This window comes from Lytechinus pictus, chromosome 4 (genome assembly GCF_037042905.1).
Source record: "Lytechinus pictus isolate F3 Inbred chromosome 4, Lp3.0, whole genome shotgun sequence".
NCBI classification, from domain to species: domain Eukaryota; kingdom Metazoa; phylum Echinodermata; class Echinoidea; order Temnopleuroida; family Toxopneustidae; genus Lytechinus; species Lytechinus pictus.
In genome coordinates, this window is record NC_087248.1 from 31,236,619 (window position 1) to 31,253,433 (window position 16,815).

The window sequence follows — 16,815 nt, forward strand, 5'->3', positions numbered from 1 at the left end:
TTAAAAAAAAAAATCTTCGTTTTCTTTTCACTTTTCCCTTTCCCTTTCCTTTTCACCTTTCCTCCCCCTTTCCCTTTCTTTCTCCCTCCCTTTTCTTTTTGTCCCGTTTTTTTATTATTTTCCCGGTGAAATCCGCCAGGGGGGGGGGGGGGGCAGCTTGCCCCCCTGCCTCCCCGCCTGTTACGCCACTGAATGGAATCATGTTTTGTTTTGGACCTGTTTCCAATAAAAATGTTCAAAAAGATAGAAGTTAAAGGTCAAGTCCACCCCAGAAAAATGTTGATTTGAATCGATAAGGAAAAATCAGACAAGCATAATGCTAAACATTTCATCAAAATCGGAATAAAATGTAAAATAAGAACGTTATGACATTTTAAAGTTTCGCTTATTTTTCACAAAATAGTTATATGCACAATTAAGTCACATCCCAGTGAGCAAAATATATGGGGCCCATATGGGTTACTTGTGGGCTTATCAGGGCTAAAATGTGGGCCCCATATGGGTTGCCCATGTGGGCTATGTATGGGCCCATCTGGGCCCCTTGTGTTTTTTGCACCGTACACCCTGTCTGGGGCCCATATGGGCCAGGGTTTCGCGTGGGGTAAATATGGGCAGGCCCACATAGTACCCATGTAAACCATATGGGGCCTATTTGGGCTATGTATGGGCCCATATGGGCCCCACTTGGCCAATCTGGGACCCATATGTACACCCTATGTGGGGCCCATTTGGGCCAAGTGGGTTTAGTGTGGGTTGAATATGGGCAGGCACACATTGCCCACATATGGGCCCCATATGAAAACAATATTGTGTTTTTATATGGGTCCCATGTGGGCCATGTGGGTCCACGATGTTTTAATCAATTAAAAAAATATATATTAATTTGTATCATTATATACAACCCAATACTCTAGTCGTTCTCTTCCCAGACCCTACCCTCACCCTGAAAACTCTTAAATCTGTTACAACCATTGCCCTTCACTTCATTCTTCAAATCCACACTGTTCGTGCCTGTATATACCTAATTAAATGAGAGAATCACTCACTTGTGGAGCGTTGTGGCCCAGTGGATTAGTCTTCTGACTTTGAAACAGAGGGTCGTGGGTTCAAATCCCAGCCATGGCGTATTTTCCTTCAGCAAGAAATTTATCCACACTGTGCTGTACTCAACCCAGGTTGGAAGAAATTCCTTGAATGCTTTGAGCGCGTAGGCAGCCCAGCTAAACATGCTAAAGCCGGGGTAATAATAATAGCAGGGCCCGCTGGGAGAACAGTTTTCGGAACTGAAGTGGCTTCCCTGGGTAAATATACCTATATTATTATTGTTATAATCGATGATGTCCGTCACTCATTATTTCTTTTGTTTTTTATTGTTTGAATTATACAATATTTTAATTTTTACAGATTTGACAATAAGGACCAATTGACTGAACCATAAAATGTTAAACAATGGTAATGTTCAGGGAGAAATAAAACTTTGGTTCACAGGACAATGAGGAGAAAATTAGAATATTTCCTATGTCATACAATAAAATACAAAAGAAAATAGTGAGTGAGTAATGTCATCAGGTCCCTCATTTGCCTACCGACCCGAATGTGCATATAACTATTTTAAGCGAAAATTTAATATGTCATAACTTTCTTTATTTTACATCCGATTTTGATGAAATTTTCAGTGTTATGCTTGTTTGGTTTTTCTCTTTTTAATCATATTAACTTTTTGTTGGGGTGGACTTGTCCTTTAATTGAAGTTCACTTGAAGATGTGTGTGCTTCTGTGTTTCATGGGTATAATTATAATATAGTGTGTGTGTGAGGTGTTTGGGTGGGTGTGAGTCAATATAAAAAAGAAATATAATAATTCCTGCATGTATGATGTGCGTGTGTAGATGTGGGGCATGACGGGACAGATTCAGGATTGATGTTTTCTTACAAAGTTTGCTCACAAAGCTTTACTTTTTGAGAACCTCCCTTCCCCCAAAAAAACAACAACTGGCAATTAAGCAATAAAGATGAAAAATTTTGCCCATTTACCCCAAAATCTCTATAGCAAGCAGAAATAAAGGTTCTTGCTAAGGAAAAGTTCTTACTCCATTTACACCCCAAATAGCTTGAGCTTAAGTGGGGATGCCCTCTGTATTTCTTGAAATAAAAGGGAGGGACCCAGTAGCTACCATCCCTATTCTTGAAGTGTTGTTTGTGTGCTTAAGACTTCGTGGTGTCATGGATGGAGGAAGAGGAAACGCAGTAAAACATGAATGATACGTCATTTTGCAAAATCTTTTTTTTTTTGTATTTGTAACACATATACATGTCCTCACATTTAACACCCACCTTGACCCGCTCGGTCATCCCCCAAAACACATCAGCCATGACAAAAAGCCTAAAATACAATAAGATGAGGGGCCTTTGTCTGATATCTAAAACAAATCTCTTGCGTATCATTTTTATACATTGGATCAGTACTACTGAAGTCTACCATGTATATGAATGTAAGAATGACCTAAGTCCACCAGAAAAAAGCAGGAGCCGCGGAACAATTTTCAAGGTGGGGTGGAGGGGGGGGGGGCTGCATGACCATGCAAAAAATCACAATCGATGGTAATTTTTACGTTTTTGTACACGGTTTTAGAAAAAAGTGGGGGCCGGGGGCTGAAGCCTCCCCCCGGCCTCCGAGTCCCCTGAAAAGGCCCCGCCCAGCGCCCACAAGTAACGTGAATGTTCATTAAAAAGTCTTTTTGGAAAATTGCCGAAATATTTTTTTTTATGTCAATTTTTTCCCCGATTTTCTCGAAAAACATTTTTTTTCTTTTCTTTTGGGGACTTCGGCAACACCCTAATTTTTGCCGTTGCTTAGAAAGACAGACGCCGTCGTCCGTCAAAATAAGAGAATTTAACATATTTCTTCTGTGCGTGTCTTGTTTTGTTCAAAATCAGGACGTCAGTGTTGAAATCATTGATTTTTCATGTGAGTAAATATGCATTTGCCTTTGTTTTTCTGGGTTCCAACGTGCCAATCTCTAAATCGTGATATACCGGTAGTCCCCAAATCCAAAAATGGGGATTAGGCCTATTTAATATTTAGATTCGCACAGCTCGAGAACTTGCGAAATGATCACCCAAGGGTTCATTACATGCCGCCGCGCACAGAAAATTCAAGCCAATTAGAAGTCGTGTGTTGTGGACCCAAGAAGTGAGATCCCAGCACGCGCGACCCACTACTAGTGGCACTAGTTAGAAATCCTCTGCCAAACGCGGTTCGTGGTGCGAGGTTAGTATACTAACTAACCTCGCAATACGTGTGAGTGCGAAATGATAACACACACAAATGAAACACACTTACACTTGGAATTGGGTTCTCTCCCTATTATATGGTGAGACTATCACATATCGACCACCTCTTTTGAAACCGACCACCTTGCGTGCGTTAAAATTATTGCGTATTACAAACGATACGCGCGGGAGAGTAGGCGCAGTGTCCATAGGAACGGTAAGAATCGATTTTACGAGAAAAAAAGAAGCAACAAAAAGTAAAAATTTAGTAGGCCCTAGAATTAATCAAAATTTTATTGGCCAGACCCAATTCCCGCTGAAAAACCAAGAAATCCGATAGGAAACGGCTTGCCTTTAGAACAAATATCCGTCGTCAATCGTCGAATCATGTGCCGGAGCTCGCAGTGGAAGTAGTGTCTAGTGAGACGATCATTTAGCATGTTGACATCATAGAACTGATTTGGAAGAGTAAAAATATTTTGCCACCCATGCAGGGTTGGCATATTTCCCGCTTCGGAGGCTTATTTCCCGGACGCCGGGAAATAAGCGGTATTTACCGCTATTTACCGCTTTTTTCCGGTATTTACCACTTTTCACCGTGAAATATAATTTTCCACTCACTTTTCTATAGGGATTGTCAAATTTTTAACATAAAAACAAAGGTGGTGAGTATGGTTGCCCTGGTGTGTACCATTTGTGTGAGTGTGTGTGTGTTTGTTTGTTTGTGTGTGTGTTTATGTTTATGTTTGGGTGTTATCTATGTCTGTTATCATGAAATGCTGGAAAAAATACAATAAAATACTAAAAAGATCCCAAATATACATCTAATTTAGATATGATGTTCTTCATTAAGTCAGTCAATAATTACCATATTCATGAATACCTACATGTAGGGGAAGGCGGGGTAAGTTGAGCATAGGGGCAAGTTGAGCCACCGCCCCCAGGCCAATAATGAATGAGTCAGTCATTATGGTGGTGTCATGTATTGATGACCCATTACATAACCATTAACCCCACCACATTGTTTTCAACTTTGAAACAAAAAGTATATTTTTAGAGGGAAAAATACAAATTTCAGCCAAAAAAGTTAAAAAGGGTGTGAAATAGATAAGTGTTTTTTACACACACACTTCTTTACATATAATAAAGCATAAGAACAACATTGTCAGTCCAGGTATGGATCTTCATTCTTGTCACAGTCTTTTACATGATGGATACATAAGAAATGTGTGGATGCGAAATTATCGCATTAAGTTCGGACTGGGGTAAGTTGAGCCAGCAAACATGGGGCAAGTTGAGCCATGGTAATTCTTATGGTAATGTAAATAAAAACACAATCAAATCTTAAAAAGCCATCGATATGCAGGCAGAAAATAGCAAATTCACATGACAGTTCTTTTACTTTTAGAGAATGTTGGTATTTTTAGAGAATTAGCAAGTGAAAAGACTTTAAATAAAAAATTGACATGCTGGTTCTTCCCGCATACATTTTGTACATAGCTTTTGTGGCTCAACTTACCCTCGAAGGTCACAACGACTTTCAGTGTGGGGGTAGAAAGTTGTATATAGGTGAAAAAGATTTCCCAAGAATCATATTTAAAGGCAAGGTACTTATATCTACAATATTATTAGTCATATCAATTCTATCATGCAAAATGCAAAAGTGTCACAACTTACCCCGCCTTCCCCTACATGTATTAATGAGCATAAACTTGTAAATTAGCATATGAACAAAATGCCATGTGCTTCAAAATACATAAATATTATCATAAACATTTGGGACCCCATTTTCATTGTCAAATTCTTCAATTTCTCTGTCATCCTCATTGATGTCACTATCTCTGCTATATCCTTCTTCATCATACATGTATATCGACTCGAGGATATCCTTGTCTCAATGTGCACCAGACGTTCTTTTGAAATTTTGTTGATCTCACTATGACTGATTAAAAAGAGAAGCTATTGTTAAGGGAAACAATGGAGCGTGCTCCAAGATTGATTTGTTTACAATAGCTTTCAATCAATATGAATATGACAAACTGTACAAGTTATTTATTTTACATTTCCCATTAAATATTCAGTAGCTAAAGTATGTCAATTATGTTGTTATTGTATTCATTTTATATTTCTTAAAGGAAACAACTTTTGACACCTCTTTCCACTTTTGTGTACATTTGTATAAGTTATGCTTTTTAAGTTTTGTGTTTGCTTTGTTTGTTAAACTTCTTTTAAAAGTTATATTAACAGAATTGCAACATTAAAAATGGCATAATCCGAGTTGTGTAATTTTTTAGGCTATGAAAAGATCTTTTTCTGTAAGCAATATCAAAATTCAAAACCAGCAACCACTAGTACACACTGATACGTGTACACACTAAAACTCCTTACATACAGTAGAATACTGAGCTTTATTCACACTTAAAAACAAAAATCATATTGTAATGAGATACAATGGCATGTAAAAAGTTAAACCCCGGGAGAAATATTTGTTTATGTTTTAATATGATTATTCAATTTCCAGGAACATAATTTGAGTTTGTGTACGTATGTGTGGACTTACATGTAGATCCTATGTGTGTTTGGGTATGTACGTGTATGCAGTATTGATTTTATCTGTTTGTGTGTTTCTACTATGAGTTTTGTGATTCTAATTATTTCAGAACACTATTTTCATTTGTTGAGGTTAAAAACAACTAAAATTATTGAAAAAAAAAGAATTATAAATCATATTTCCCGTTTTTTACATATTTACCGGACGCCCATCTTATTTACCGGACGGTATTTACCGGTATTTACCACCGGTAATTACCGCTACCGGTATTTACCGCCCAACCCTGTCGCCACCGCGACAAGAATCGGCCGTAAACTTAGTGTATCACAGGTGGTCGGTTTCAAAAGACGGGTGCAAATGAGCAAATGTAAAATCGTCGTATTCGTTGTTCGTCGATATATACGCGGATTGAATTGGAGTCGCCGAGCGAAACATGGGAATCTGATCTGATCTCAATTTTCTGCACAAATGAGACTAAAACTGGGTAAAATTGATGAATATTTTCGCAGATACGATGCTGAGAAGATTAGGTGGTCGATAAGGGGTAGTTCCAACCATACTCGTGATACAGTCCCCACTCTACGAGAAATCAAGTTTGATTTTCACGGCGGTGGGGACAGTTTCAACAGTATAGTATACAAATGATGCATGGGTTAGAGTGGGTCAGTAGGAACTGTGACTGTGTGCACAAGGTAACTTTGGCATGGTTTAACCCACGAGGCGCAGCCGAGTGGGTTTAGACCATAATGCCAAATTTACTGCGTGCACACAGTTCCACTTCCACTGACCCACAAAAGAAACCCATGCATCATCTGTTTTATAGAATGGAAAAAATTTATTGAATAAACCACAAAAATTAATGATTTACCGGATGCATGATAATTTCATGCGTCCGGTAAATTAAATTTACCGGACGCATGAACAAAATTACCGGACGCATGATTTTTTTTACCGGACGCATGATTTATTTACCGGATGCATGAAAATTCCAGAATGTAATGCAGACCCTTTGATAACCCTGGACAACATAAATATGTATGCCTAACTTGATAATATGTTGGCACAAACTGACAAAGGCATTATTATACCCAAAATGCCAGATACAGCTTTGCATTGACTAGATATGAGGCAGCCTCAGACCTCCAATAGCTGTATGTGTATGCCCAGGCCGCGCCGGGGGCCAGCGCCTACGGCTGCCTGGGCCTGCAGTGGAGATATGGCTGTGCACAGCCAGTCCAGTGCAGTAGATCTAACGTTAGATCGTATGTCTGGACTTCTCAACTAATGAGTATGCGGGCAGTTTTAATCCCATGACAATTACGGTACCGTATTTGTACTTACAGATCATTTTGCATCCATTATTTGATTCATTCTGCCTTGATCGAAAATTCAAAATTTTGACGTAAACAAGCGTAACAGTACATGCGCGATGACATCACAATGACCTTTTTGGGCGATAGCTTGTTTACAGTGAATATCGTTTTGATTATCGGGATATCGTTCATGCAGCCCAGTAAAACTTCTTGCATAGCTCTCAACCAATCAGATTGCAGGGATTTTCTCATCCATTCTATAATATACTCGTGATACAGTCCCCACTCTACGGGAAATCAAGTTCACTTTGCACGCAGTGGGGATAGCTCCAATAGTATATTATACTCGTGATACTGTCCCCTCACAACATAAAATCGCGCTCGTTCGACAAGGGGATGGGGACAGTTTCCCAGTGCAACGTGACAAGGAAGACTCATTCAAAACCTTCGGAAATTATTATTATTATTGTCATCATATTATATTATAATTATTATCATTTTATCATTATTATTTTATCATAATTATTATTATTGTTATTTAATCATAATTATCACTATTATCATTATTATTATTATTGAATCATAATTATCATTATTATTGTTATTATTTATTTTATTATTATACTATCATCATACATCATTATTATTCTTTATCATTGTTATTATTATTGTTATTATCCTTTATTATATTATTATTGTTTTTTTTATTATTATTTTCATTATCAATATTTTGTTATCATTATTAATAGGAGTGGGCTATAGATGGGTGATTTTTTGTTTTACTGTGCCAACAGTTTTTTTGTATTCCTTTTACCTTATCTCAACATGAAATGATAATATTTTTTGTCTCGGGTCCGAGAAAAAAGTGTGCCGGGCCAAAATCCAAAATGGCCGCCAAAACCCCCAAAAATTACAGTTTTGGCAACAATTTCTTTATTTGGTGGTCTTTTTCTCTGGTTTTGGTGTCTATTCATATGTCTTTTGGGGCAGGCAATTTGTTTTTCCTTAAATTAGTACTTTTAAACCATTATTTGTAGAGTTATAAGGTGATTTTACTTAAATTTACTAATTTTTAGACCCTTTTTTCAGCCCAAAATTAGGTTTCATTGTCTCATGGTTCTTGGATATTAGACGATACCAGTTGAACAGTAGTAAGCAGCTTCATATAGATATAGAGCTTTTATATCTTTAAATTGGGGCTGACGGATATTTGCGAAATTTATCTTATCAAATGAAAGAAAATGTCATTTGTCCATAGGGGCTGTACATTGTATATGGTACACAATGTACTGTACTACACTGCATATCCATGCATTGACCACCATGACATATATAAACAAGTCCTGTATATAAACTATAGTGTAAGTGAGCTCCTGAGGTTTAGAATTAGATTGTGACTTGTGAATTTGATTGCTTGTTAGCTGATATGATGGAAATATGTAACCCGATGATAAACATAAATTGCACATACAGTGCAAACATCATGTACATGTACAGACATCACATTTTTAGCCTTATCTTCTTCATTTGAAGCCTTGGAGGCTTGTTTTTACCTGGTTGTGTCTTACCCTATGTTTATGTTGTCAGTTAACTACCATGGTAACGCTTATCAATGGCCAATCAGAATCAAGGATCCCATGCAAGTTACAATTAAATGGCAAAGTTACCATAATGGTAACAGAATAGCCACAGTGTACATGTAAATGCCATAATGTGGGGTTGACTATAATCCATTCCCCTCTCCGCCCCCTGAATGAGCATATTTGACAAAACATGTCTTTAATTTCTGAGACAAAACATACAGTATCTTCAATTTCTGAGGCATCTAATTCAAGAGGTAATTTCTATGACACTATAGTACCTGAAGACCTTGCCATGGTGTTCAATGCATGGACATACATGTATGCAGTGCAGTACAACATTGTATACTGTATGGCCCATATGGATAAATATTTGATATTAAAAGATATATTTTGTAAATATCCGTAGAATCCAAAGTAGAGGAATAAGAGCAATATAGCATATGGAACTACTCGCTATTGTGGAGCTCGTATCGTCCAATATCCAAGAACCACAAGAGGATGAAACCTAATTTTGGGCTGAAAAATGGGTCTAAAAATGTGTAAATTTAGGTAAAATAACCCTTTAACTCTACAAAAAATAATTTTTAAGTACTCATTTTAGGTAAAACAGATTGCCTGCCCCCCAAAACATATGAATAGACACCAAAACCAGAGAAAAAGACCACCAAATAAAGAAATTGTGGCAAAAACTGTGATTTTGGGGGTTTTGGGCGGCCATTTTGGATTTTGGCCCGGCACACTTTTTTCTCGGACCCGAGAAAAAAAATATTGTCATTTCATGTTGAGATACATTACAAGGAATAGATAAAAACTGTTGCCATATTAAATTGACAAAAAAAGTATTTTTGACCCATGTATAGCCCACTCCTATTATTAATATAATTATTTAAATAAATATCATATATCATTATTATTCTTTATTATTGTTGTTATGTTTATTATTCTTTATTATATTATTATTATTATCATCATCATTAATCATTATTCTTTATTATTGTTGTTGTTATTAATATTGTTATTATCCTTATTGTATTGTTATTGCTGTTATTATTATTGTTATTTTTATTATATTATTATTACTATCATCATAATAAATATTATTCTTTATTGTTGTTGTTATTATTATCATCATAATAGTGATAATAGTATAATAAATTATTATATTATTATTATCATTATTATTCTTTATCATTGGAAATGTGCCCCTTCCATCCAGTCCGTTCCTTGTATTTCATTAATTCCTTCAAATGAAATCACTGTAGACTCATTCATAACTTTTGGGTGTTATCGTAATTATTATCATTATTGTCATTATTTTTTATGGTATTTATTTATTATTTACTTAATATTGTTATCCTTATTTTTTGTTAACATTATTTATCTTTTATTTATTATTTTTATAATAATTATTGTAAATTATAATAATAATGATAATTATGATTAAATAACAATAATAATATAATGATAAAATTATAATAATGATAATATGATATGATAATGACAATAATAATAATAATTCCAGAAGGTTTTGAATGAGTCTTCCTTGTCACGTTGCACTGGGAAACTGTCCCCATCCCCTTGTCGAACTAGCACGATTTTATGTTGTGAGGGGACGGTATCACGAGTATAATATACTGTTGGAGCTATCCCCACTGCGTGCAAAGTGAACTTGATTTCCCGTAGAGTGGGGACTGTATCACGAGTGACGAGTATATCCAAGTGTAAGTGTGTTTCATTTGTGTGTGTTATCATTTCACAAGTTCTCGAGCTGTGCGAGAGTTGGGGACTGTGTTCTGGAGAAAGGAAGTGATTCATGCGTTCTGGTAGGTGTGATTCTAATAATCCCCATTTTTGGATTTGGGGACTATATCACGATTATGCCCCAATCTCAAACTAAAGCCCAGGCCAGGCTCTCGCAGCACAGGGTGCACTGCACTTAGTCTTAGACCAAAAGCTTCAGTCTCTGTATTTTGGTTGTTCCGCTGAACTACGTTGGCTCCACTCACCATACATATGAATGGGGATTATGGTGAAATGTCAGAATTGTTAAGGAAATCCCCAGAAACGACGGTTATTCCTGTCTACACTGCACTCAGCTCACGTTAATGAATAATGTCAATAACGCGGAGCCAGCTAACTAGGCTAAGACTGAGTAAGCTAGTGTGAGCCACACAGCTGGCCGAGGAACTCCGGCCCGTCCGGGCACTAATAGAGACCTTTCGTTTTCTGTGACGAGCCATGTGAACGTACGAGATTAAGGAATTTTGGGAGCGCTGCGCATGCGTGAAGTAATCTGTGACGAGCCTTCTCGTTCACTGCCCAAATCTGTGACTCGTATTTGAGGGTTTTGACGTTCGGTGTCATAGTGCTCGAACGAGCGCTAGTTCCACTCACATTATTGCGAGGTTAGTATATGCTATACGAACCTCGCACAACCAACATGTTTTTGTAGTGGATTTTAGAGTTGTCGTTAACATCGCTTCATAACGTGAATGATGTTAGCCGAAATCCATTCCGCTACTCATCAGGGCTTTTTCTGGTAGAAAGCGTTCCATTATCAATTTTTAACATATTTTTTTAATGTAAAAAGGACACAAAAAAGAGCAAAATCGCTTACCTCCGCCTGGAAAGTGGCTTCGCACGTCTCTTCCACGGAAATAAAAGGAAGGTCGTTGGTGGCGCTAATACAGTTCGCAACCTTAATTCAGCTTGGTGGTATTTTTTAAACTAGATTAATGATTCATTGTATGCGCAATTCCAATAATTGTTTGATAAAATAGAGACCCCAATAAATGCACTAACTTAAAAAACATACTTTTTTATTATTTTTGCTGACGATAATACTTTTGGAAAATATTCAAAACGATGACAAATTAAACAAAAAATATAGAAAATTCTATGTACCTTGAACAAAGCCCCGCAAGTGCTACCGTTCGTTTGTCAATTAACGTTCCACCAAAGTCTTTACAGTAAAAAGATTGAACACTTTGCCGACTTCGCGTAACGCTTTGCATCGATTTACGTGTAAGATAATTTCTGTGTTTAGTCTTTCAATTGTGTCTTTGATATGAAGATAAATCGCGCGCCCTCTTTTGCTCATTAGACAAAAAATTTGAGAGCTAGAAAGGTAGCTCTCGTATTTTGTCAACGAGAAGAAAAATCAACGCTTAAATGACGCATTTTGAGGGATATTCATCAAATTATGAAGAATTGACTTCACATCGTTTCGTAAGTTTCGTAGGAGGACTTCATTCTGTAAGTCCTCGTATTAATTTTTCGTAAATTAACGTTATTTGTTGAATGCGCCGTGCCTTCAATTATTCTGTAGTCGGCGGCTGAGATGTAGCCGTGGGTGCGCTAGTTCGTACATGATGACGTCATCCAAGCTTAGCAAAAATGAATGAAGCCGCATCAACATTCGAGTTTCGTTGATTCAGCAGGGCTGGTAAACTGCAAATTACTGCTTGTTATACCAGCTTTTCCATTACATTTAGTGTGTCCTGTTTTAACATATCCGATAGGTAATTGATGTTCTTCTATTTCCAAACAACTGTGTTTTTTATCGGCTTTTTGCGCAAGAGTGCAAATGTTGTACCCACAGTCGCCCCACTGGTTCGTAGCGTGATGCTATGCCTGATTCTCCGGCCGAGCATCGGCCCACTCGCTATCACGCTGGTATATGCTGTGGCCTGGTATGGGTATGTCGACTTAAATCGAAACTGTTTTCATCAATGTACGAACGTGATACTGAACGAGCGGTGTCACCACTTCCGGTGAACTAGGACTACGTTGCAGTCGCAGACAATCGAAAGCTCCTTAATGCAGTTTCGCACCGGCCGATTACCAGCATACCTCATCACCAATGCTGTTCCCAAATGTCATGATAAGTCTCTCAGTCACATTTCGAGGTTAATATACCCACCTCTTTTCCAAATATCGCGATCGGGAACTGTTGTATTTCAGCTTTGAATCTCGATGTCGTTGTTCACAGCAATATCTCGAAACCACTTCCTTACTCCACCTTTAAGAAACTGGTTAAGTACAAGATCTACATCGCCGTCAATGATCTCGTTGCACAGGGCATCCGTGCGAAGTCAACTCTCAAGTTCTGGATTGATCACATCCCATCCTCCACCAATCTCCTTTATCCGAAGACCACACATTCCCCTGTCATCCGTTATGCACTCATTGTCAGAGCCCAATTACTTTCTTCCACGTATCTTACTCAGTATCGCCTCCACACATTAGGAAAGTCCTCCACCCGTACTTGCCCCCTTTGTGCCTCATATGATGAGACAGTAGAACACTTTGTCGGATCGTGCTCCTCTCTTGATCACCTCCGCCAAGACTTCATACACAGAGTCGAGGAGTGTCTCACTGACTACCCACATTACCTAGACTTGTATACTGCTGAGGATCCACACCAATTTTTCTGTGCTACCCTATTAACCCATCAACCTGGTCTCCCTTCAGAAGTTAATAATAGTCTGCTCCTTAAATCCCTCTTTTTTCTACATAAAATTCATGACTACCGCTCCAACTTGATGCTGAATCTGTAATTTACCGGACTGGGATTTGTTCTATTCGTATCTTAGAATCTCCAAAACAGTGGAGGGATCACCTAAGAGAGAGAGAGTTGTTCGAATCCTCAGACATCACTTCGCGGATCGCTCCGGGGGAACGCTTGGATTCGCCGTGCGCCGTAATGTTGATATGGACTGAAGTTATGCGACCAAAAGATTCGCCTGCAGCATGCTGGCAGTTTGTTTGCCACATGTTCGCATGATTTGGTTGCTAACTTCAGCGAATCCAAGCGATCCGCGAAGTGACTCTGAGGATTCAAACAACAACATCGAGAGACGAGATCAAAGCTGACATACAGCCGTTCCCGATCGCGATATTTGGAAAAGAGGTGGGTATATTGACATCGAAATGTGACTGAGAGACTTGTCATGACATTTGGGAACAAGTACTATTTATATTGGTGATGAGCTGAGGTACCGTAAGTAACGGTGTATTAACCGCACCTTTTTCTCGGCGGGATATAAGCAAAAGTCGGGGGTGCGGTTTATCCACGGTGACGGGTCTGAGCCCGCCCGCGTAACCCCTCCCGTACATGTAAGAAGTCTGCCAGTTCACAACACATCGAGTGGCCGGGCGTAGCCGCCCAGGGCAATGTCGTTTAGAGGGGTATGAGCCGCGGGTAATGGGAAGCGATTATTACGATCTTAATCAAATAGTGTCCATAACAAATGCACCCACCTTCATGACACTAATTTCGACTTTATTCTCGATTCAAAGCAGCGAAGTTCCCTGGCTAAGTTCAAAGAGACGCCAAGCATTCTCGGTAATAATTTGTCACAGCTGAGCAACAGCCGAGAGCTAGCTTGCGTTGTATTGTGGTTTTAGTGTGACTTAAGGACGTTCCACAGTTAAAATGAAGTCCATGTCATTTTCACCAAATTTTGCAGAGAGTTACTCTGGTATTTATGCATTATGAAAATGCAAAAAATAATATAGGTTCATGTGCTTATTTTTTTTCTACGGGTCTTCAAATTCGCCGTATTTGAATGATATGCAATCTTGCGCAATTTAAGGGAATTATGCCTCTCTTAGACCTCACGAATTCACCAAATGAGTTTAAATCATCTTTACTCAGTGGATATTGCATCAAACTTCATCAAATTTTCAAGATATATAACAAAGTGTATACCAAAGTAAGAGAAAGCCTTTTAAGGACGTTCCACAGTTAAAATGAAGTCCATGTCATTTTCACAAAATTTTGCAGAGAGTTACTTTGGTATCTATGCATTATGAAAATGCAAAAAATAACATAGGTTCATGTGCTTATTTTTTTTCTACGGGTCTTCAAAATCACCGTATTTGAATGATATGCAATCTTGCGCAATCAAGAGAATTATGCCTCTCTTAGACCTCACGAATTCACCAAATGAGTTTAAATCAACTTTACTCAGTGAATACCGCATCAAACTTCATCAAATTCTCAAGATATATAACAAAGTGTATACCAAAGTAAGAGAAGGTCTTTTAATTGGTAAAACTAGATCTATTTGGAGTCAACAGCGCCCTCATTTGGCAAGGATGATGCAAAAACCCGGAAAAAAACAAATCTTCAAAGACGTGAATCTACTCAAAAATTAAAAAAGTATTTTGTAAGCTGCACTTTTTTTCAAAATCCATGTCATTTTTATCAAATTCGGCTAAATTGTAGAGGAATGCATATCGAAGGTGTAGCGAAGTTAAAAATATGAGGTCCATGTGCTCGTTTTTTAACTGTGAGTGTCCAAAGTGAGGCGAGTTGGCTTGAAACAGCCCAAAATGCGTCCAAAACGTGCAAAAGACTAATAATGCCATCCAAAATGTCTAAAATACGAATGGTTCCGTAGTTCTGCTCCTAAACATTAAAAATCCATGTCATTTTCATCATACTCTCTAGATTTGTAGAGGAATATATTCTGAAGAAGTTAAGATATTTAAACTATGGGGTCCATGTCCTCATTTTCAAATTATCAGTGTCCAAAGCATTGCGCGTTGGCTTGAAACAGCCCAAAATGCGCCGAAAACAAGCAAAAGTCTGTTAATACCGTCTAAAATGTGAATGGTTCCGTAGTCTTGCTCCCAAACATTGAAAATCCATGTCATTTTCATTATATTTTGCACATAGATACTTTAGCACCTGAATATTTCAAATATACAAAAATTTACATGGGTCCATGTGCTTGATTTTTTGCTATAGAGCTTCAAAGTTAACCCAAAATGGATGATGTTTATAATAATTGCGCATCCAAAAGAATTTGGCATTTTTAGACCTCACGAGATCACAACAATGAGTTTAAAGCTCTATTAATCAGTCAAAATCTATAAAGATTTCATCAAATTTTGCAATATGATTAATAATTGTATCCGTAAGATTGATAATTGATTTATATTGCTGTCAATTGTTTGCTCATTGAAGTTTAACAACACTCTCAGTTCTTAGAAATTGCGGGAAAGATACTCAACCTCAAAAATGTCAAATTTCAATAACAAACTTGAGAAGTAAAAGAAATGCTGCACTTTAGTCAAAACCCATGTCATTTTCACAAAACTTTGCAAAGTTGTAGAGGAAGGTATACCTAAGAGGTGCAAACATAAAAAAATATGGGTTAATGTGCTTGTTTTCAAACTATCAGCACTCTTATTAGAGCAAAATTGCTTCTTAAAACACCCGAAAACGCGCCAAAAGCTTTGTATCTATGTGAGGAAAAATTCCGAACCACTTTTCCATTTATTCAAACTCGGGGTCATATTCATCATACTTTGCGGCACTTCAGAGAAACTATTTTGAAATTGTAGAGGAATAAAAAAAATGGTCCATGGAATAATTCCAGTTTATTAGCTTCATAAAATAACACATCGGATCTGCAGTTAGTAAAGATAAGGAGAAAAATCAGCTCACAGTACAGCTGATTAATCACCAGTTCATCCATTGTGACGTCAGCGCGCAGAGTGTAAAATATGCGCAGATCATGATGCGCACAAACATAACTGTGGAACGTCCTTAAGCTGGCGCTATTCATTTTAACCCCTCAAAGTCCCGTTTTGCGCCAGCTTATTTTTTTCTTTCCTGTTTGCTTTTCATAAGATACCATGTACACCGTGCACCACGTATGAGAGAGACGGCACGAAGCCGTAAAACAACTGGAAAAAATGCCAATTTTTTTGTTTCTTGAACCTTCTGTAATCCCGTATCCAAAATTCATGCTAAGCCATCGAATGCTAGACAAATTCTGAAAGTGATTGTGAGGTTGTAATGCAAGAAATGTGAAAGACACAGTTCACAATTTGATAAGATGTACTGGTAGTGGTACCGTATCGAAGTTTGCAATGTACATGTACAAGAACGGCAGTGCTGTGTGTGTGTACACTGTGACTGTGAGGTGAGTGAGTGTGTAAGTGGCCAATATTGTCGGGACCTTTCTTTCTTGCTAACATTTGTAGATGAATTGATCAAGAACAGCAGATTTCCGCATACCGGTAATCTCTTTGAATACTTTGAAATCTTTAACTTAGTTTTTGTTTCTACGTACCTCAAA

At 37.8% G+C, this 16,815-nt stretch overlaps 1 protein-coding gene across 1 annotated transcript in view; it reads left to right on the forward strand.

Moving 5' to 3' along the window:
- The first annotated feature begins 2,829 nt into the window (after positions 1-2,829).
- LOC129258641 (UBX domain-containing protein 11-like) overlaps positions 2,830-16,815 on the forward strand; it is a 75,337-nt gene continuing 61,351 nt past the window's right edge. The window contains exon 1 of the mRNA XM_064098817.1: positions 2,830-2,967. The gene's annotated coding sequence lies outside the window, so the exon portion shown is untranslated. The remainder of the gene's footprint in view (positions 2,968-16,815) is intronic.